The 22455-nt window shown below is 39.8% G+C and overlaps 1 pseudogene; it reads left to right on the top strand.

Moving 5' to 3' along the window:
• Positions 1–13809: 13809 nt before the first annotated feature.
• The window catches only part of LOC130708903 (centrosomal protein of 78 kDa-like), a 32497-nt pseudogene continuing 23851 nt past the window's right edge, over positions 13810–22455 (top strand).

Here is a 22455-nt window from a genome sequence, read left to right as displayed (position 1 = left end):
CCGCCTGTCCAGGGTGCCGCAGGGACCCGTCCTGCTGGACCAGGAGTGGGAAGATCTGAGGGCTCTGAGGTCCACGCTGGGGGCAGAGGGGTGTCAGGCAGCTGGGAGGACCTGAAGGGACAGGCCCCCCGGGGGGGCCCACTGGGAACCCGCACGGCCGCAGGGCTCAGCCAAGAGAGGAGGGAGGGGGTGAAGGCGGACGCCATGCTCTTCAGCCTCCCGTTGTCCCCCAGCCTCCGTGCCCAGCACGAGCCGCGCTGTGAATTATGGGAGAAAGGGGTCGGGTCTTGGCCCCCAGTCCTGGCACACAGCTCCTAAACCTAAAGCCACAGGCCGGGTTGCATCTTACAGCCCCCCTGCCTGCCTACCTCCTGCGAGGGGAGAGGGCAGGGGTTGCAACGTGAATCCGTTGCCCATGGCCCCCGCTGTAATCGTGCTCATGGAACAAAATCTCGGTAAACACGGGGTTCAGAGAGCTGCGGGGTGGGTGCCTGCAGGCGGCCTGGAAGCCCCGCGCCCCTCCCCACGCCTCCCCACCTCCTCCTTCCACCTGGCTGTTCCTTTCGAATAGCCCGGTGCTCTAGTCCGTGGACTGGGTGCCTGTGTTCTGGGGGCCCGCGCTAGCCAACGAACGGAACTCGGGCTGGGGACGTGGGAACTCCTGACACAGCCTGTCGGCCACAAGCGCAGAGGATGACGTGGACCTGTGGCTGGCGTGGGCCGAGCCCTGACCTGCGGGCTCTGACTCCGGGTAGATGGAGTCCGAACTGAAGAACTGCAGAAACCCGGCAGTCCCAGCGCTGCTGCTGCGGGAGCCCCACGGGCCTGGCGTCGGGACGGAAGCTCTGTGGGAGCGGGAGCTGGGGGTGGAGTAGTCTCGGAGGAGGGGGTCCTTCCTCGAGACCCTCCCACCAAAGCCACGGGGGACGGGGGGCCCGGATGAGGTGGGGGTGGGGCGGGACGCAGCGAGGGGCCCACGCCGCCCGTGCTCTGGGGAAGCCCTGTGGCCCTGAGGACCGAGGGCAGAGCAGATGCAGAGGGAGCGCTGGTCCACGTGGACCTTCCCTCCTGGGGTTGAGGCGACACAGAGATGGGCAGAGGCCGGCACTCGGGGCTCCGGCCAGGCGCTCCCCTACTGCGAAACTTCCTAAAAAAGCAGCCATCGCAGGACTCGGCAACCGCGGTCATGGGCACTTACCCCGGGGAATTGGAGGTTGAAGTCCACAAAGAAGCTGTACACAAACACTCGCCTGACTGGGAAGAGCCCCAGACCGAAAGCCGCCGGGGGCCTTCCCAGGGCAACGGATGACAGGGGCAGTCGTGTCAACGTCAGGATCCTGCTGGGACGCGCACTTGACTTTCACAATAGATGACATTGGGGAAAAGTGGGCAATGTAGTTTCGCTTTCTAGGAAGCTGGCCAACTCCTTTCCAGAGTGGCTGCACTGTCTTCCGCTCCCTCCAGCGACGACTCCCCTGTTCTGTGCTGCCTCGGCAGCACTGGGCACCGTCTCCAGGTTCTGCTGGGAGCAGAACTTAGGTTTTCTAGTTCTAGGAGAAGCTCCAGAGTGACTCGCTAAGGCCATTAGCGAGTAATTATTTCCCAATGAGTGGCTATTTCCAGTTAAAACCAAAAGCCACCTAATTATTGCTTTTCCCATAAAATTAAATATGAAATCTACATTATGTAATTGTACACTTATTTCCCCCTTTGTGTATTCTAATTTCTTCCTGAGAAACCTAAGATGCCATCTTGCAGACTGCCCACAGTGGTTACGATTTGGGCAGCAGCAAAGGTCAACTTTAAACATTTTGCATCTAAAGTGGCTTTGGATACCTTTGGATAGAAAGTACAGTCTGAGCCATTTTACAAAATGTGCGGCCATTTTACAAAACAGCTTGACAGTTCCCTGCAAGTGTTAAACATAGAGTTACCCTATGACCCAGCAGTTCCACTACTAAATATATACCTAAGAGAAATAGAAACTTATGTCTGCACAAAAGCTTGTACGTGGATGTTCATAGAAGCATATTTCTAAAAACAAAACGTGGAAAAAATTCAAATGTCAATCTGAGAAATGAATAAACAAAATGTGGAATATCCGTACGATAGAATAGCATTCAGCTATAAAAAGGAATGAAATATTGATCCATGTTACAACATGGATGAACCATGAAAGCATTCTGTAAAGAAAAGCAGCCACTCTCAAAAGATCACATATTGTATGGTCCTATTTATATGAAATGCCCAGAATAGCAAATCTGTAGAGACAGAAAGGAGATTAGTGCTTGCCTAGAGCTGAGAGGGTTGAGAGAATGAAAAAACATTGTTAATGTGTAATGGGTTTCTTTGTGGGGGGACAGAAATCTAAAATTGGATGGTTGTGATGGTTACACACGTCTTTTAGTGGTTACACTAAGAACCACTGAATTGTATAATTAAAGGGTTAAATTATGGTATGTAAATTACATCCTGATAAAGCTGTTAAAATTATAATTTTATATTTATAAATTTGAAAATTCATCCAAAATTACAAATTCTTAAAACATGCAACCTAACAAGACTAACCCAAGAAAAGAAATATCTAAAAAATCGATATCTACTCAAAAAGTTGTTTGTATAATTAAGTACCTTTACAGAAAATGATTTCCAGGGATAAATGGCTTTCCAAGTAAATTCTTCCAAATATTTAGGGAAGAAAGATTGGTAATCTTACATAAAACCCTTCCAGGAAACAGAAAATAATATATTGCTCAAAATTTTTATAAGCCCAACATAAGCTTCAGATCAAAAGTAAAAAGAATATTACAGGAATAGAATCATAGGCCAGTTTCTCTTTTGAACATGCATGCAAAATCTGTAAATAAAAGCACAAACTGTATCCATGGTACGTAAAACAGTAATATATCACAATCAAAGTGGCTTTATTCTAGTAATGCAAGGTTGGTTTAATGTTCCCACATGAAACTGACCCCGGGAATGAATCAGAGTGGGCAAAAAAGTCATTTAAAACAGAAGTCTTGGGAATTCCCTGGTGGTCCAGTGGTTAGGACTTGGCGCTTTCACTGCTGGGGGCCTGGGGTTCAATCCCTGGTCAGGGAACTAAGATCCTGCAAGCCATGAGGCAGGGCCCCCTCAAAAAACAGAAAAAATGAAGTTTTAACCAGGAGAAGCACAAGAGTGAATAAACATAACAGATAACGCCTTATGGAAAGTAGGTGAAGATTATGGAATATTCTAAACTTTCAAAACAAACAGGAATTGTTAAAGATTCAAGAGGATGTGACAAATGTTGTACATAGGCAAAGAATAAAATAAAATAAAATATACAAATGATGGGAGCCCAAAAATCCAGATGCCCAAGTCCCATCTCTGAAAATCCTCATTCAATGGGTTCTGGATTTCCTCTATGTTTAAAAACCTACAGGTGATTCTGATACGATTCATAGACACAATGTAAAGCTTCTGCTTTACAGGAAATAATACCAGATTATTTTGTTATTTTATAGTTATATTAACAGGCTGTACTATTGACGGATAAGTCTGATGTCAAAATGCACTCCCCACTAGGGTTAAAAAAGGAACTAGTACTCTCTACTGCTACTTGGTGGCAGCACGCATATATTGCAATGGCAATTATTGTAGGAAGCCAAATTAATGGAACATTTTAGAATTGGAAGACTACATAGAGGTCACCTAGTCAAACTTCCAACTATTATAGTTGTGAAAACTAAGGCCCATATAAATGAAATGATTTATCTCCAAAGAGGGTTAGTGAAAGAGTACGAGATAAAAAATATCTCTGAGGGCTTCCCTGGTGGCGCAGTGGTTGGGAGTCTGCCTGCCAATGCAGGGGACACGGGTTCGCGCCCTGGTCTGGGAGGATCCCACATGCCGCGGAGCAACTAGGCCCGTGAGCCATAACTACTGAGCCTGCGCGTCTGGAGCCTGTGCTCCGCAACAAGAGAGGCCGCGATAGTGAGAGGCCCGCGCACCGCGATGAAGACTGGCCCCCGCTTGCCGCAACTAGAGGAAGCCCTCGCGCAGAAACGAAGACCCAACACAGCCATAAATAAATAAATTAATTAATTAAAAAAAAAAATCTCTGAACTTTTAATTTAGTGCTATTTTTATTAATCTCAAAATTAGCTCAAACTTCAGTGTGACAGATTTGGGATTGAATTCTTGCTTGAATTTAGTGGTTGCGTGCCTTTTAGTAAGTTACTAAAACACTTTTAACTTCGGTTTTCACATATGTAAAATGGTGAGCCTTGACTGATATAGAGTATGAGATAGCCTAGCACTGTTTTTAACACAAACAAGTACTTAAAATTTTTGGCATCTCATCCCTCTTAAATAACCTCTATCCTCTTAACAATAAAAGTGTCTTTCAGCTAGCAAAGCACCCCAGAGCTGACCACATTCTGGCAAGAGATATAGGATTCCTTTTCTTACTGAGGGCTCCTTATACCTGATATTTGAACTGCACTGAAACATGAACATCTCTTGTTTATACTGTATTAATGGATTTGATAGATGAATTTTCATTAGTCTCAAGAAATATAATTCGATAGTGGTGGCTAGAATGATAAACAGTTTTAGTCTCAAGAAATATAATTCGATAGTGGTGGCTAGAATGATAAACAGTGTTTGGACAGGGAGTCCATATTGGATATGAACAACCTGTACTCCCATTCGTCTATTAAGAATAAATAAAATCCTTTCAAAATCTGTTTTAAAGGGCAGTTAGTTTCTTCTGCCTCATTTAAGTTACCTGCAAGAAAAAGACAATCTCCTGAATCCTTGTTTAAAAGGCTTTTAATATAAAGCAAATAATTTTTTGCAACATTTCCCAAACTTCTCATTATCAAATTGGCTGAGGTTTCTCAACGATTATCATTTTACAACAATATCTCCATTTTCACCTTCTTTAAATGAATTGGCCTAATAGATGGGCCATTAAAACAGAACTTCACCCTCAACATATTTTAAAGTTTGTATTCAAACAGAATGAAGAAAACAGGATCAGGGAATTCAGCCATAAAAGTGAGTGGATTACTGATACATGCTACATCATGGATGCAACTAAGTGAAAGAAGTCAGGCACGAAAGGCCACATATTGTATGGTTCCATTTATACGAAATGTCCAGCAGTGGCAAATCCATACACACGGAAAATATTATACATTAGTGGTTGCCAGGGGTTTGGAAGAGAGGGAAATAGGGAATGACTGCTTAAAATGGGTGTAGGTTTCCTTTTGGGGTGATGAAAATGTTTTGCAGCTAGGCAGTGGTGACAGTTGCACAGCATTGTGACAGTACTAAATTCCACTGAATTGTACAGTGAATCGTAAAATGATCAAAACGGTGAATTTTATGTTATGTTCATTTTACTACAATAAAAAGGAGAAAGAAATAGGGAAAGACTTTGAGTTTGGGAAAGTAAGGTGAACTGGTCAAGAAAAAGATAGCTCTACTATTCAGTTTTCTCTCAGCTCTCCCAGTGCATTAATCGTCAGCAAAAAGTAGCCTGAACTTGTAGATGACAGTCATTCAACAGAGTCCAGGGAAAAGTAAATAAAATAAAGCCCAAATCTTATGATTTAGCACATCTATGACAGGTTAACTTCCTGCTCAGCCACATGGACATTCATGAGGACGTTTCAAGTTAGGTGTCCTCTACTCCAGTACTTTACTCACAGCTCATTCACACATGTATGCAACAGCATTTCTTAATTTAATGGACTCTGCAGTGCTGGTTGTGATCAGTCTCATGAAAAGGAAAGGAGGAAAAAGCCTCCACACTGGCTTGGTGGTCTTGGGATGAAATGGATGCAGAAGACAGCTTGATTGTCAAACTGGAAACTTTTTTTTTCTTAAATTATTTATTTATTTATTTATTTATTTTTGGCTGTGTTGGGTCTTCGTTTCTGTACAAGGATTTTCTCTTGTTGCGGCAAGTGGGGGCCACTCTTCATCGCGGTGCGCGGGCCTCTCATTATCAGGGCCTCTCTTGTTGCGGAGCACAGACTCCAGACCCGCAGGCTCAGTAATTGTGGCTCACGGGCCTAGTTGCTCCGCGGCATGTGGGATGTTCCCAGGCAGATTCTCAACCACTGCACCACCAGGGAAGCCCCAAACTGGAAACTTTTATTTTCCTTTTCCTCTTCTTTTCATCTTTCCTATCAGGTCTTCTGTCCACTTCCCACTGCCTTCTTTCAAACAGGAAAGACACTGATTAGCTGCTGGATTTTTTTTTTTTTTTAAACAACTATTGTTTTAGATTTCTTGTTGTTCGCTGAATGTTATTGTTTTTACTGCCAAATGAGCTTCGGTGGTTGATGTAGGGGGTCTCTTGGGAACTTAACTTTTTCAAGTTGAAGTGGAAAAGCTTTTTTGTTTGAATTGGCTTTTACTGGGTGCTTCAAGATTTGCTCTTAGCTCTTTAATGGGGGACTGAATAGCACTATGTTTCCTTTGAGGTCCCAGTAAATAAAGGATCCCATGTTCTCCTGGGCACTTTATCGGGATTTTGCTGTGTGTGCTCTCTAACAGCCAGATGCAGATTCCAGGAAAATGACATATAAGTGAAGATAAATAATCTAATATTTTTAGAATTTGCTTTGGCCATACTCCTGGTCTCATTCTACTTCTTGAAGCAGATGGCTTTAAAGAGCATTAGCTATGTATATATTAAATATAATATACATATACCAATATTAGATATTATATTGGTATATAAATGTAATATATTACTGTCTATATTAATGTATAACAATTATGTATTATATTAACATGTATTTTTGCATAGCATATATTGTACACAAACTATATGACTAATGCAATGTATTTATATGTTTAATATGTTCACAGTATTAATATGATATATCATGTAATATTGATTATAAAACAATCATAATATAGAAATATATCATTATTATTATCTGATATAATACATTATATTTAATGTATTCTATATAACACAATACATAATGTATTATTATAAGACAAGTATATTATATAATATAAATATAATACTTATATAAAAGTATATATATTTTAATTATACACTACACATACAAGTATGTATAACTATTTATAATTTTATTTACGTAGGAATCTGTTCATAACAATTGATGTAAAAATATGCAATATTTTAAATCAAATGGGCCATAATCTCACTACCTACACATAACTACTTTTAAAATCTTGAACCCTGTCTAAATCACGCTTACATATCTCTCAACCTGTTTTTCTACACATGCACATATACACACATTTATACACAATATATATGTATACTACCGCTTTTCAGTTCAATGTATATAAATATATGATATATATAATTATATTCCTGTGTATGTAGACAAATATAAATCAAAGGTATGTGTATAGGTATGTATTTCACATATTTATATAAATATATCATATAAATAATGTATGTGTACATAAATACATGATTATATACATACATACACAGAAATATACTTATTTAAACAGAAGAGACCGAAATAAACATAGTTCTCAAAGAATAAAACTAGTTATGTCTCACCGTTTCAATAACAGTTTATAGTTTTCTACTGTATGTGCGTCTATAATTGTTATGAACAATTCCCATTTGTTGAATGTTGAATGTCATGGACATATATACACTACCAAATGTAAAATAGATAGCTAGTGGGAAGCAGCCGCATAGCACAGGAGATCTGCTCGGTTCTTTGTGACCACCTAGAGGGGTGGGATAGGGAGGGTGGGAGGGAGGGAGATGCAAGAGGGAAGAGATATGGGAACATATGTATATGTATAACTGATTCACTTTGTTTTAAAGCAGAAACTAACACACCATTGTGAAGCAATTATACTTCAATAAAGATGTTAAAAAAAAAAAAGAATGTTAAGTTGTTTTAATTTTTGCCATTATTAATGAAGCTCTGAAGAATATGGTGGGCAAGATTACATGAAAAACTCTCCTAAAAGAAAAGAGTTCGGTATGCTAGGTTAAATGTAAACAACTTATTTTTAAGTGCATGTCTGATTTTTGAAGTGTGCAGTAGAAGTTTCCAGGACCCCTGAAAGAAGGGGGGTACATGTGTGAGAGTTATAGCTATATTAAGAGTGGATTGAAGACCTTGATAGCTTAGAACAGAAGCTGGCAATCCTGTTTTTATGGAGCGAAATAGCAAATATTTTAGGCTTTGTGGACCAAAGAGGCAAAATTGAGGATATTATTTAGGTAATTAAGTAACCATTTAAAATATTACCAGTTAAAATGTGAACATTATTCATAGCTCATAGGCCATAAAAAATAGGCAGCTGTCTGGATTTGGAATACAGGCCATAGTTTAATGACACACCTGACCTGACACAGAGACTTGTGGTTAAAATGGCCATGACCACATGGGAGGCAGGAGATAAGACTCCATCCCTCCTAGATGGGAAGTTAGAACTAAACCCATCTATCCCTAGGTTCACCTTTAACGAAAGGGTGTGCCAGTAAAAAAAATACCTGCTGGCAAAGGGAGACTAAGACCAAATTCTCGTGGCCTCTGCTCTGGGTAGGAAACAGGTAGGAAATCTGGAGAATTCTGAACCCCAGATCTGTGTTCACAGTGTTTGGGTTGCAAATTTATTTGCGGTCTTGCAAACAGAAGGTAAGAAATTACCTTCAAATGCTCCCAGATGGGTGGTATTCCAAACACAGAACTAAGCACTCTCTGGAGAGGTAGACCTTCAACCCAGGCCTATAGCGTTCCCACAGATAAAGTTTAGCTAAACATGAGCTCATGATCTAAATGTACACAATAATGAAGAAATCAGCTACAATGGGAGACAATCAGCAAAAACAATCAATACCAGAATTAGATTCCCAAGGCCATCCATTGAATGTTGGAATTATCAGGTGCAAGGCAGAAAATAGACATAAAACTAGAACTGAAACAAGGAACAGGATGTTTTAAAAGAGTGGGTAGGCTCTTTAAAAAATTTCTAAAGTACATGTCATTGATAAAGCTAAAAATTCAAAGGTTGTGTAAAACAGCAGATTAATCATGGAGAAGAGTGAAATTATGCTGTTTTTAAAAATAGGGCAAATCAGATTTTCTGCCTAATTATATAAGTAGATTAATCTTTAAAAAATACACATATTTTAAAGACTTATTGGCTGTAAAATTACTAAAGGATATTTCAGAGGGCTTCTCTCCAAAGAAAAGTGAGAAGTCGCAAAACACAGAAAGTCGAGGGGAAAAAATGTCAATATATACATTGCTATAAGGTGCACTAAGGCTTAGACCAGCAACAATATGGAGGTGCTGACCCTTAGCTACTTACAACTAAGCTGGCATCTTCAAAAAGTTCAACTATTTATAACTAAAAAGATTTATTAAAATTAATAACCAAGTGTTTTAATTGACATCAGAAGAGCAAAACAATAAACCCAGAGAACATAGAAAAAAATAGCTAATAAAGATATGAGCAGAACTTCATAAAACAGAAAAAGGTATAAAATTGAGGTGATTTAGTAAGCCAAAGGAATATTCTTTGAAAAGATTTTAAAAACACACTTTGATTAAGCAAAACAAAAACATAAGTAAATAATACACAGAAAGAATCAGGACAATGTTATAGCAAAGAGTACAAACAGAGAATATATGAAATGCCAGTAAATTTGAACATTTATGTAAAGTGGACAATTTCCTAGCTCCTAAAGTTTACCAAAACTGACACAAGAGGAAATGTGTAGCTGGAGTTCTTTCACCAGTAAAGGAATTAAGTCAATAGTTTACAATCTTTCACCAAGAAAATACCAGACCCACCCAGAACGTTTGGGTGGGGAATTCTATCAAACTTCTATTAAACAGATAACATCAGTATTAATAAAGAAAAACTTCTAGAGAGTAGCAAAGGAAGAATGCTCCTTTATTCATCTTAGGAAGTCTATATAATCCTAATACTGAAAATAGATTAGGACTGTAAGGAAAAAGAAATTTACAGGTCAAATTTACTTGTAAATATAAAAGCAAACATTTTAAGCTATGATATTAGCTACTCAGGTTCACTAGAGTAAGAAAAAGCATGAGCAAGTTAGGTCATCCAATGAATGAAAAGGTAGTTTAAGAATGTCAAGATGTCAAGAATATATATCAATAGATTGAAATCACCACACTTTATTTCTTTCGTCTGTCTCTTTAAAAAATTGATAAGTACTTCTATTGATCTCTCTTGTACTAGGCACTGTCCTAAGTCATTTACATATTTACTCCTTTAAACCTTCTATTATCCCTGGGGGAAGGTTCTATTTTGCTTCCATTTCTTAGCTAAGACTCTAACCCCCAGGAAAGTAAAGCAACATTTGCAAGTTTTTGTGGATGGTCAGTGATGGGACCAGTACAGGAACATCCAAAGTCTGTGCTTGGAAACAGTGCCCCATGTTGACACTCACATTACAGATGAAAGGAAAGGAACCATGCACTTAGCATACAGTTGAAATCTCATATTACAGGTTAAAGGAAAGGAACCGTGCACTTACATTATAGGTTAATACCCACATAACAGGTTAAAGGAAAAAGAAACATGTGTTTCTCTCAAAAGCTGTAGAGAGCATATCTATTTCTAAATATATTTCCCAATTTCTTTTGCTTGTTTTCTGACCTTTGTAGTGCATTTTGCCATGAGAAAAATTTTAATTCTTATATAATTAAATGTATCCTTTTTTCTTTGTACCTTAGAAAGGTGTTCCTCATGAATAACTTATTTCAAGTGTCCCAGGTTTCTGATACCTTTACAGTTTCATGATTTTTTTACTTTTAACTAGTTGCTATATCTAGAATTTATTAATGATAGCCATATTTTCCCACTTTTGTTGAATAAGTTTGGCTACTGATCCAAAATGTCAATTTTATTTTAATCTCAAATCCCTTACGCTCTTGCATCTAATTTTAAGATGCTTCCTATTCCATTGGTCGTTTTGTCTATCTGAAACAAAATGCTACCTTAATTATAATGTAATTATAATATAATAAATGTAATTAGTAAACATAATACCATATATAATAAATAGCATAATATAAAATAACAAAATATAATTTACTATATAACAAGGTCAAAAGAGAACAAAACTATACAATCAGTTGAAATATCCCCCAAAGATATTTTATAAAATTCAACATCCATTTCTAATTTAAAAGAAATAGTAAAATAGGGATTGATGAATGCTTCCACAGTAAGAAGAAATTATATATCTAAAAGAGAAAGAAGTAAATGATAACCTTGAGTAACACTGGCAATAAATACAGGACAAGATGAAGATGCCTGATATAATGTTAAAGAAAAACTATTATGTAACATTGTCTTTGCAGCACTGATGAGTTCAGTGAAAAGAGAATCTCATAGAAAAGAGTATCTCGTTCTTCTTAATGTCTGTACACTTGTCCATTGCATGAACATAACAGCTGATTTAACCAATATGTTACTGATCTGCATCTGGATTTCTAGGTTTTCATGGAATTTTATTATGCACAATTGTTACAAACTCTAGGACCTCCTCTTATGTTTATATCTTTTGAAAGAAACAACATCTCCACAGATGATTTATCTGGGCTGGCTGCTAGCCGACTATGGCTACTTCTCAGTTCTTCCCTTTACATTCCTAGTCAATAGGAAAACGGAAGGCAAGAAGGTCTTCTGTTTAGAGACTGTAAAGATAGGTCTTGGTGATAAAAGTCTTGGTGGTAAAGGCTAAAAATATCAACCCAGAACAAGTGTTTTTCCAGCTGTAACTATGTGTGATTCCCTTGGCTTGATTCTGTAGAGGATGTAAGACAAGACTGTAGGATCTGCCCTCAAAGTGCTTCCAGTAAGATGAGCTAAGTCAAGTATGGTGGCATATCTAATTCAAGTCAAAATATAATGGCTCCTTTTCTCTCATAGCAAAACTTCGTGGAGTGAATGTACAAGTCACTGTAGGCTCTTAATTAAAGGAACACAATAAATCTTGTATTGGAAGGTGATTATTCTGGTCCCTTTGTAGAGATGAATTGGAAATTGTCTAGAAGAAGGAAAATTAGCTTAACCAAAGTTAAACTCATAAATAATTGAGCATTAATTAAACATCTGTGGCCTATGTTTCTCTTTGATCATAATTTCTCCCAATTTATACATCTCTTTGATACCCGATTAATCATTGTCAAAGATGCAATTAACAATGATTATTACTGTGTATTAGGTTTTGCCTGGGCCCTGAAGAAACCATCCTAAATTACGAGCTATGCTTGTCACTTGATTTTCTCACAAAGAACAATCAGAACTCCTGGTCTTAAGTGGCTTGGAATGTGAAACTAATGAGTCTCTTAGATATTATTAGAGGACCCTACAGAGCCCATTGGTGAAAGTTTGGAAAACATTGGGCTTCTTAAAATTAATTCTTGTAGAGTGTTACGAAAGATGACTGAACCAAAAGGATAACGGTGTTTCTGGTTCTGTTGTTAGCGTTCTCCATGGAAACATCACGGAAGCTTCTGGACTCAATTTCCTTCCCCATGTGTGAATGTCACTGAAAATATCCAACTCCATTCTATCCCCATAGAACTTCAGAAACTAAGCAAAATGAAGACTCAAAATTCATTTCAAATAATGAAATGAAAATATAATGTAGAATGGAACTGGGAAAATACCTGGTTTAAATTCTGGAAAGTACTAACTATACAACTCTGGATAAGTTGCTTAATCTTGTTTAGTCTAATTTCATGCGGATCTCACAGGATGTTATGATGATTAATTTAATACCTTTGTGTAATGTACAGTGTTATGTAATTTCTTCTTGTTCTTCTTGAGTCAATTCATATCTTTAAGCAACTCACTTTAAAAAATAGTTACTTACTTGCTTAAATTACTCTTACCTTCTATTATCAGCTGAATTGTGTCCTGCTCAAGTTAATATGTGGAAGTCTTAACCCCCAATACCTTGTAATATGACTGTATTTGGAGATAAGGCCCTTAAATAGGTAACTCAGGTGAAATGAGGTCAAATGGGTGGGCTCTAGTCCAATATGACTGGGGTCCTTATAAAAAGAAAATATTAGGACACAGACATGCACAGAGAGAACAAAGTGATTGTTAGTAACCACGATCATGTCCTGAATGCGTGGAACACGTCATCATTTGCCAACCACCGTGTCAAGTCAGCAGAAACTACAGAAATTGAGAGCTCTCCGCAGGAATTCACACACCCGTGCACCAGGTAACAGACCACAGGCAGACATTCACTCAGCCTTTCACGTGTCCCTCACGGAGGGCATGCTCTCTCCTGGGCGGGGCGAGCACAGACACTTATCGGGAGTTTTACTACTTTTAAAATGCGTTGAGTCTGGAGCCTGTGCTCCACAACAAGAGAGGCCGCGACGGTGAGAGGCCCGCGCACCGCGATGAAGAGGGCCCCCCCCCGACTTGCCACAACAAGAGAAAGCCCTCACACAGAAACGAAGACCCAACACTGCCAAAAATTAATTAATTAATTAATTAATTAAAATAAATTATATAAAATTAATTAAATATAAATATATAAAATATATATTTATATGTAAATATAAATAAATTTATATATAAATATATAACATTAAATTAAATTTTCAAAATAAATTAATTAATTAATAATAATTAAAAAATCAACCACTGCAATTAAATATTTTTTAAAAATGCGTTGATACAACCATGTCTCACTTTTGCTTGGATCAGTCAGCAAACGCTTTTTGGAAACCCCTAATTCTCCACACCTCCTACCTTTCCGGCCGCCCTGCTCCTGAAGTCGGGTCCCCATGGGAGGCGGGGCTGCGTGCGGACGCACGGCGAGTGCACTGACGTCCTCGAGCCCCGCCCCCACGGGGCCGCCTGCCGGTTGGAACGGCAGCCCCCCGGCGCGGAGGGCGATGAGGCCGGCGCCAAAGTGAGCGCGGCATGGAGGGGCCTACCTAATTGGGGCCCGTGGCCCTGCGTCTTCTGGCTGCGACGCGGGTCCTGCGCTCGCTGCGGGGCCGCAGCCGCTGGGCGGTGGGCGCCCGAGGGGCCGGGAGGCGAGCTGGGGCCCCCAGGCGGGTGTGGGCATCGTGTCCACAGCCAGCATCCCCGAGGCCGCGCTCGGGCCATGATGACTCGGTGAAGCTGCGCTGCGACAGTGCGGCGGACTTCTTACCGCGCTGTGAGGACCTGTGCGCGCTGCAGTTGCCTCTGCCCGCCTTGCGCGCTTTCCTGCGGGAGGGCCTGCTGGACTTAACGCCGACCGCCTCCGCGGGGTGGAATGGGCGCCGCTCCTGAGCACCCTCTGCCCCTGATCTGTATCCTGAGCTTCTTCCAGTCACGGCTTGGCGAGACAGGTTTGTAGTTCCCGCTTCCAGGGGCTCTCGTGTGGACGCTGCGAAGTGGGGTTTTAGATGGTGCAAGGTGGAGGGTGGGCACTAGAACCGGTGCCCAGTGCCCAGGTGTGCGTGCACTAGACGGGGCGTGCGGCCTAGGACTCCTGCCAGCTCGGTGACCCCGGCCGAGTGCTTTAAGGCTTCTAGGTCTCAGTGTTCTCATCTGGAGCATGGGCTTAACAGGACCCACTCTCTGGCGGTTACAAGGACTCACTCTGTTAATGCTTGTAGACTCTACAGTGTAGAACACTTAGCAGAGTTTGGAGCATCTTTAATTGTTCCACAGATGTTACCTGGTCTGTTGAATGACTTTGCCTGGTACAGATCAAAGCGATTAGGAAATTGATATATCCCAGCTTCATTTCCTTTCCATTAAAAAAGGCTCAGGAAAAAAGAATCTTTTTTTCAATAGTCGTATCATGTAGTGGAAAGAGCACCGGTGTGAAGGCAGCTTCGGGTTTGAATTCCAGGGCTTATGCTCTCTGTGGCCTGCGCAGGTTACTTTTGAACTGCAATCCCCACACTTGTAAAATGACATTAAAAACCACTCTTTCTGTGGGTTCTTACAATTAATTAAGCACGTTATGTGTGTAAAGTATCCTGGCACTTGAATGAGTTATCAGAACCATGGGCTGCTGGAGACAATGCTTCTGCCCTAGGTAATCTCGGCTGCTGGAGACAATGCTTCTGCCCTAGGTAATCTCCCCTTCTATGGGCGGCAAGTAAACACAAGCGTAGTAGTCAGTGCTCTGGAAGAAGTGAGTTCTGGTGCTGCAGAGCACAGATTCTTTTTTTTTTTAATTTAATTTTTATTTTATATTGGAGTATGGTTGATTTACAATATTGTGTTAGTTTTAGGTGTACAGCAAAGTTATTCAGTTATACATATATACATTCTTTTTCAGATTCTTTTCCCATGCAGGTTATTACAGGATATGGAGTAGAGTTCCCTGTGCTACGCAGTAGGTCCTTGTTGATTACCTGTTTTATATATAGCTGTGTGTATATGTTAATCCCAAACTCCTAATTAATCCCTCCCCCCCACCTTTCACCTTTGCAGAGCACAGAGTCTTGGAAGGGAAAAATTCAGGGTAGGCTTCTTGGAGGAGGTGCCACCCTTTCTAAGGATAGTAGAACCTCCTGGGGTGGCAGGAGGGAGCAGTGTGTCAAAGTTTGAGAAATATAAGAAAATATGGCAAAACTAATGTACAGGACTGGACCTCAGGGTTTGGGAAAGAAATGAGAGTTGATACTGGAAACCTAGTGGAGCCCAACAGACAGGGGCCTTGTTTTTCCTGTCAGAAGTTTGGATGTTTATCCTGAAGGCTGTGGGAAACACCAAAGAGCAGTGAGATGGACTTCTGGTTTAGAGGCTCACTCGGAACTCCATGTGGAAGGCAGTTGATTGGGTGCAGGGTGAATTGTAATCTAAAGGTCCCACGTAAGTTATAAAAGGTTGGACTGGATTTTGGAGATCTGAGACAGAATGGGTGGGGCCTGGTAACCAGTTAGAAAAGGGAGGGCAGCAAGCGTGGGTGACAGTTTACAGCTGCATCTTTTTGGGAGATACAGAGCACAGTAGGAAGGGATTGGGGGTGGGGAGAGGATCTTACTTCATCTTCAGTGCTTCCGAGGGGCGTGGTAGACGGGTCTGGGCCCAAGGTTCAGATCTGGGCTTTTTGGGAGGACAGGTGTTTGAAGGCATGGGAGAGACTTAGGTTACCCACAAGACGATACACAGAATCATATGTCTGAGAGTTTTTTAAGTGAGTATATTTGAGGATGTTTATAAGCTGAGAGAAAGTAGCCAGCAGAGGAAGGGTGTGAAGATTTAGGAGAGGAAATGATTGTTCATTTGTTTTCAAAAAGCTGAATACTTATCGTGTGCCTGGCCCTTTTCTAGGATCTGGGGTTCACACCATGTGTTATCTCTTATACAAGGACAGTTCATCTCATCCCCTGGTGAAGAGAAGTCAGATTATTCTTTGCATCCCATTCAGGTGTAAGAACTGTTCTGTACCTCTGAAGGGACTTTACTTAACCAGAGTAATAAGTTAGAAATAAAAGAAATGAGAGCTGGAAGGAACCTGAAAGGCCACGGTGCTTAATTTTGCCTAATATTTGACATTGAATGTAAGAAAAGTTTATTGCAGAGCCATTCTCTTCAGAGTTCCTTCACTGAACTTTCTTTGTGTTTTTCATCCAGTGGGTCTAGCTTGTAGATTTTGGCCTCCTCCTAAATTTGCTTCTTCATCCATATTATATTACAGTTTGCCCAGACTATGGCAGAAGCTCCTGGGTGGTTTCGCGGCCCCTGGTCTCATCAGTTCCTTTAAATTCATCTGCCTACTCGGGTTGAGTGATCTTCTAACATAAAAAGATACGCTTAAAATAATGCTGCTAATGGCTTGCCCACACAGAGTTAGTGCATACTAGCCGCCCAGCGTGTGCTCTGCACAGAGGTGTGTAGTCTGAACTGTGCTCCGCCAAGCCTCATGGGGCTCTTTGACCCTGAGGAAGGGGATCTTTTTGTGATCACTCCCTTTATCTAATCGGTCCTTCAGCAGCGGGGCACCTTTCTCTAATCAGCGGAGGCACCCTTACTCAGCCAGTGGTAGCCCCAGGCCTCATCACTTGTGGGATACAAGCCAGGCTCTCTCCCAGGCTTGCTTCGGCCAGCATCTCTATTTTCCTTTCTGTCTCTTCTCACACTTGGCCCCCTGGCCTTTAGTCATCCCCACCTGCAGTATTTAAAGTGCCCAGCAGGTGTCAGGCTTGAGTGTCTTTGCACAGGTGCTCCCTGTGCAGTTAATGCACCTCCTACTCCAACTCTGCATACTCTCATCTTTTCTAGATTCTACTTCAGGGTTATCATGAAGCCGTCACTTAGATATAACTTTTTGCCTCCATAGGAACCTCTGTGCACAAAGGTTATGGTTCTTTATCTCATGTGATTGAAATTTTGAGTTTATACATCTCCCTCCTTAATGAAGGCTTTAAGGGCAGGAGTCGTTTCTAATCCTTAGCACAGAGCAGATGCTTTTTTTTTTTTATTTGGATGCTTTTTAGTGATGATAAAATATATGGTTTAAGTCACTCATTTTACAATAATTTTGGTTTAGGTTGTGACAGAAATAAAGTTTACAGAAGTCGTGTTCCTGCGATAAGAAATAAAGATGTGACCTTGCAGTTGTGTAAAGCTCTTAAATGCTGTGTAAGTGTGTCGGGCGCGCTAAGGAACCTGGAGCTAAATGGGCTAGTTCTTAGAGAGAGCGACTTAACTATGTTAACAAAGGTAAGCCTTCATTGTGACCTGCCAACGTTTGATAGTTGCTTTTGGAGCAGACTAAAGCAATAAAATTTTAAACTTGTTCTCCCCATTAAAGGGATTGAATAAATTGGCCACTTTGGTGCACCTGTGTCTTGCGAATTGTCCACTTGGAGATGGAGGTTTAGAAAGTGAGTTTCAGTCTTGGTTAAGTCTCTTCTCATCAGACTGGTCTCGTGATATCCTACACACCACGTTACTTCCTGTCTACCTTTTCTTGGTGTCGTTCATGCCTAGGTTGTCTCCTGTGCCTGCTCAAACCTTGGTCCATTCTCATTTGTACCGTGGAAGTTTGTCATGCTGGATACTGTCAGAACTAATTTTACTTAAGTTTGTGTTAAGCCACAAACCACACATTTTGTATATTTTCTGTTTTTTTGTGTTTGTCTATATTTTAAAGTTTCTCTTCAAGAAATATTATGGGAAGGGAAATAGCAAGATGTAAAGAGCAAAAAAGTCATCATTCTCTTTAAATTGTTAGAACATGTATCTGCAATCATAATTATAATGCACTGTGGTATGTGTTAAAATAGGAAATATATGTCACGTCCCGTAAGAGCAGCAAACTCAGTGGTGTTAGTGGGAGTGTGTCATGGAAGTAATCACAAAGCAGGTGACTGTTAGTTGGGGTCCTGAAACATTAGTGTGTGTTCCCTGTGTCCAGTAGTGGTCTGGAGGGGTAAGGAAGCCTGCCTTTCAATTTGAGGGAGCAGAGGGTTTGAGGTCCTCTCTCTTCTATTGCTCTAGTATACTGCATAGCACCTAATAAAATACTGGGTTTATAGTTGACATTTAAATCGCTGATTGATCATCAAGATTGGGAAGTATCATTGGAAATGAAAATAGGAAGAGTCTTAAGATTTTTAGGTTTTTCTTTTTTTTCCTATGTCTCAAAAGGTATGTAGTATTTTACTGAGAGGTTGGGAATAAAGTTTGCAGTATTCAGTGTATTCAGTTTTAGTATCTAAATAGAATTAAACTGCTGCTGTAAACTGGAATAACACTTTGTTACTGACAAGTTTTCGAATGCATCTGTTCGTCAATTACCTGTTTGGGAAGATTGTAGTTAATGATTTTAAGAATGTGGCTATAAACCTCCAATTGACTCAAGAAAAGCAAATAAGTCAAGATTGACAAATGTATAGGCTCTTCATCTTATTGTGTGTGTGGCTTTTTTTCTTTCTTTTAGTTATTTGTCAAGGTGTAAAGAACTCTACCACTCTTAAGACAGTAAACTTCACGGGGTGTAATCTGACATGGCAGGGAGCAGATCACATGGCCAAGATCTTAAAGGTGATTTTTTTATGTTTGAACTTTCATGAAAACACATGTGATTGAAGCGCATTAATATATTGATACAGATGGCAGTTCATTATTGTCTTTTGATACGTGTGAGTGCAGCTTTCGTTTTGTTGAAAGAATATGACCAGTTTTCAGTTTGGGATTCTGCCATTTAGTAAAGATAGTCCACTTAATTTTAGAAATAAGAGATTTAATATATAATAATATTTTAATGTATTTTTAGTTACTGAAAACATTGATTGTGATACTGTGAAAAAACTATGCCATTATAGTCTTCAAGACTTAAATGAATCAAGTGTTTACTAGCTGCTGTAGTTTATAAACTAATAGAAATCACTACATCAGCAATTAGTAAATACAGTTTTTAAAATAATGCCTTAACAACTTTACAGTGGTTATAATTACTGTATTTAAGCCTAAAGTTATTTACTAATTTGACATGAAGCCTTCTGAAGAGTTTGATGGTGCAGATCAAGGGTAGGTAAACTATGGCTGGTGGGCCAGATCCAGTCTGTCGCCTGGGTAAAGAAAGTTTTTTTGGAACATAGTCGCACCCATTGTTTACATGATAGCTATGGCTACTTTCAGCCTACGCCAGTGGGGTTGAGTAGTTGCAACAGAAACTGTATAGCCCACAAAGCTGGAAGTGTTTAAATTTAGATTTTAAAAACTGAAAAATTCTTTGAGCCTATACAGGGCAAGTCCATTGACCCCTGGGGTTGAAAACAGTCAAGAACTTGGGTGCCTAAGCCAAATGGTCTAGGTTCAAATTCCCTTTCTCCCATTTCATAGCAAGTGACCATGGACAAATCACTTAACCTCTGTGCCTCATTATGAGGTTTAAATGAACTCATTTGTATAAATAGTGCCTGGCACATACTAAGCACTGTGTAAGTGATTGCTGTTATTTCTGCTTGGAGCTTTTATAAGTTATTGTTAATAGAAAAATGACACTAATGATTTTCATTTTAGAGTGTCAAAGGCACTTTGAGTCTTTTATTTGTTCAAGAATGTAATAAGACTTTTTTCATTTAAAGTCAGTGTTCCCTATTACCAAACTTTATTTTATGAATATCAAGAATTGAATGTCTTTAAGACAATACTTGTGGTTAAATGTCAAACCATTATTTTCCCAAGGCACATCCAACTGGCTGTGCATAGTCCAGGCCTCTAAAGTTGGTGTGCATACCCTAGGGAGCATGTGAGATCCATTTTGTAATACAGTTTTTAAAATAATGCCTTGTACTTCCCTGGCGGTCCAGCAGTGAAGACTCTGCGCTCCCAATGTAGGGGGCCCGGGTTCGATCCCTGCTCAAGGAACTAGATCCCACGTGCCTGTCGTAACTAAGAGCCCACATGCCACAACTAAAAGATCCGGCATGCCACAACTAAAGATCCGGCACAACCAAATAAATACATAAATATTTTAAAATAATAATAATAATAATAAAATAATGCCTTAGATTTAGGAAAAGAAAATATTAGAACCTATTTGCCTTTGTATCATTTTTTAAATATCTGTGTGGTTTATAATGTACATACAGTATATGTATAGAACTTCGTGTACATAATTTGTTAATAAATAAGATGCATATTAAAAAGTTTTCTTATGGGTTGCCCAGTCAGGTGTTTGGAGACGATTGGAGGACAGAATGATGACATTTAGAGCCTCAGCAATGATAGAATTTAGATCCAATTCCCTGACTTAGAAGATACGGAAAATAATTCATAGACTGTAATTGAGTTGTCCAACTTGACATAACTGTTCAGAAACAGGTCATCCAGTGGCTGGAATCTATTCACTGACGAAATAGAATCTGGGTCACTGGACTCGTAAACCAGAAGTGACCGTTTAATTTCTCAGGTTGATTCCCCTGCCATATATGCTTGATATGTGTGTGTGTAAATCTCTGACATAATAAGCCATACTCAGTAGGCACACCCTGTTTCCTTCTTCAGGCATCTTAATTTCATCCCATTAAATCTTTGAAGTGTCAGACTACCGGAAGGCATGAAGAAACCTGGGCTGAGAGTCTTCGTTCCAGGAGACCTGATCTTGACTGTATGGCTGGCTTGAGGCGCACCACTCTGAACGGCCACACGCTCATCGGTGACCTGGGTGCAAGTGCTTTGGCAGAATCTCTTAGTGAGGATTTGTGGCTTGGAGGTAAATTCTAAAATTGAAAATATGGAATATTTAATATGATATATGCTTAGCTTTTGGCATGATACTGTTGTGATAGGATTTTTTTTTAAAGCCTCATTTTTCTGATAGGTTTTATTTTGCTTGTAAACTTCCTCTATGAGTTGCATATATTCTTTATAGAAAATGCAGAGTTACAAGAGAACAATTACCTGTAATCTTAATACCCAGACATAATCACTGTTCATTTTGGTGTATATACTTTCAGTCTTTTTTTTTTTTCTATGAATATATTCTGTACACTTAGGGATAACAAAAATAAAATTGTAGTATACTTGGTATTTCATAGTCCTGCTTTTTTCATTTAATTATATATCACGTAGTATTCCATCATACTGATGTCCCATAGTGTAATCAATTCTTTGCCATTAGATTTAGACAGTTTGTTTTTCCCTGTCAGAAACATTGTGAATATGTTGTGTATACATCTCTGTGTCCATCGGGATTACTTCTGTAGAATAAGGAACTAGAAGTGGAATGACCTGAGTGTGACATATTTTTAAGACTTTTGATACAGATTGCCAAATTACCATCCAGAAATGCTATGCCAATTTGTAGTCCACCCCAACAGTGGGTGTGAAACCTGCCTCTCACAAACACTGGCTTGTAGCACTTGTAAAAAACTGTAAAACTACAAAAATGAGTACCTCTCCATTTTCTATGCAAGTAGGATTACTCCAAATTTTATAACTTTTTTCAGTTAATTCAGTATGAGCATTTTAGCAAGTCAGTCAATTTGCATCTCCTGTATCATTTTTTGTGATTGTTCAGTATTCCATTATATGAATATGCCACAGTGCGCATAGCTTATCCATTCTTGTATATAAGCTTTGTCCAGTTTTTCAGTTACAAATAGTACTCCGATATATATCCTTACCTATATCTCTGACTATTTCTTTTGGTTAAATTCTTTGAAAGAGAGTTGTTGGATCAAAAGGGTATAGACATTTTAAAGGCTTTTCTTACAGAATCCTGGCTTAATCTCATAGGAGAATAACCACATTTTGTTTTATTTGTATTCATTTGATTTACTGGTGAGGTTTACTGGCTCTTTGTATTAATTTAGCTATTTGGTTAATAATACCCTGTGTCCATTCTTCTGTAGTGAGAGTTTGTAAGGGTTGTATCATATCCTGTCAGATCCGTATGTCTGACTTGCTATTTCTGTGTGTCATGGGGGTGTTGAAAGACTCCAGTTATTTTAATGTGATGGTCCACAC

This window comes from Balaenoptera acutorostrata, chromosome 9, assembly GCF_949987535.1.
Source record: "Balaenoptera acutorostrata chromosome 9, mBalAcu1.1, whole genome shotgun sequence".
In the NCBI taxonomy this organism is placed as follows: Eukaryota; Metazoa; Chordata; class Mammalia; order Artiodactyla; family Balaenopteridae; genus Balaenoptera; species Balaenoptera acutorostrata.
This window is presented reverse-complemented; position numbering and strand designations above follow the sequence as displayed.